Source organism: Triticum dicoccoides, chromosome 1B (assembly GCF_002162155.2).
Source record: "Triticum dicoccoides isolate Atlit2015 ecotype Zavitan chromosome 1B, WEW_v2.0, whole genome shotgun sequence".
NCBI classification, from domain to species: Eukaryota; Viridiplantae; Streptophyta; class Magnoliopsida; order Poales; family Poaceae; genus Triticum; species Triticum dicoccoides.
Window position 1 is genome coordinate 52,846,851 of NC_041381.1, and position 1,033 is coordinate 52,847,883.

The following is a 1,033-nucleotide window of genomic DNA, read 5'->3' on the forward strand; positions in this document are numbered from 1 at the left end:
CTGTTGCTCGCAAGCTTTACAATATTCAAATCAGAACAAAGATTTCTAACTAGATTTCCCCTTGATCAATTAACTTTGCAGCTCACCAGCTAACTTCCAAAAAAGATGATCTCTAACTAGAAACCAACTTACTGAATTAACACGATTCTTGTATTGAATTTTGTAGTCTTCCTCACTGTCTTCACGAACATGCTCAAAGCTGCACAGATGGTGAGCCACATGGGGAGATAGCCAGCGGCACCGAGCAGCATTTAGAAGCATGGGAGTTCCACTTTTCAGGTACACAACTTTAGTTACGGTATTTATCTTTTCTGAAGTGTAGCTACCCACGCAGTTAAACTCAGGTGGTGTAGAGTTTATTTGTGCTAAGGCCAGAGGGGTAATTGCAAAAGGTGCGGCGCTGACCGGATGGAGTGGGCTGTGCTGACTTGGCTCCACTTGTCGTTGTCTGATTGGCTAGGACCAAATTTGCACATTGGGTGCAAGTTGTAGGATGAAATAGCTTGCTTTTTCAAGTTTTGGACTAGATCATCATATCCAGAACAAGTTCAAGGACTTCTGGTGCTATTGCCTCAAGATTTTACTCCCTCTGTCCGGAAATATTTGTCGAAAAAATGGATGTATCTAGTCGTATTTTAGTTTTAGATACATTCATTTTTACCCGTTTTCGTGACAAGTATTTTCGGACGGAGGGTGTACCTAGCTACTAGCTGCCTATTCTGCTGCTGCTAACCCTATACCATACATATGCCAAGCCTTACTTGTACAGTAAGTTGTAACTGCAGGTAGCAAGGATTATGGTTGACCATCCTCCACCGAGCTGAGCTCTCTCTTCTCCCCACGCCCAACCCAAACCTCCACTAAACCCACGCTTAGTAGAGCAGCACGCCGGCGGCCGGCCAGCCGACCCACCAATGCCGCCGCCCACGCCCCCACTCCTCCTCCTCATCCTCCTCCTCCTCACCCTCCTCCCCCCGCTCGCCGCCGCCCACTCCCGCACAACCCGCCGGCTCCTCCAGACCCAGCCCACCAT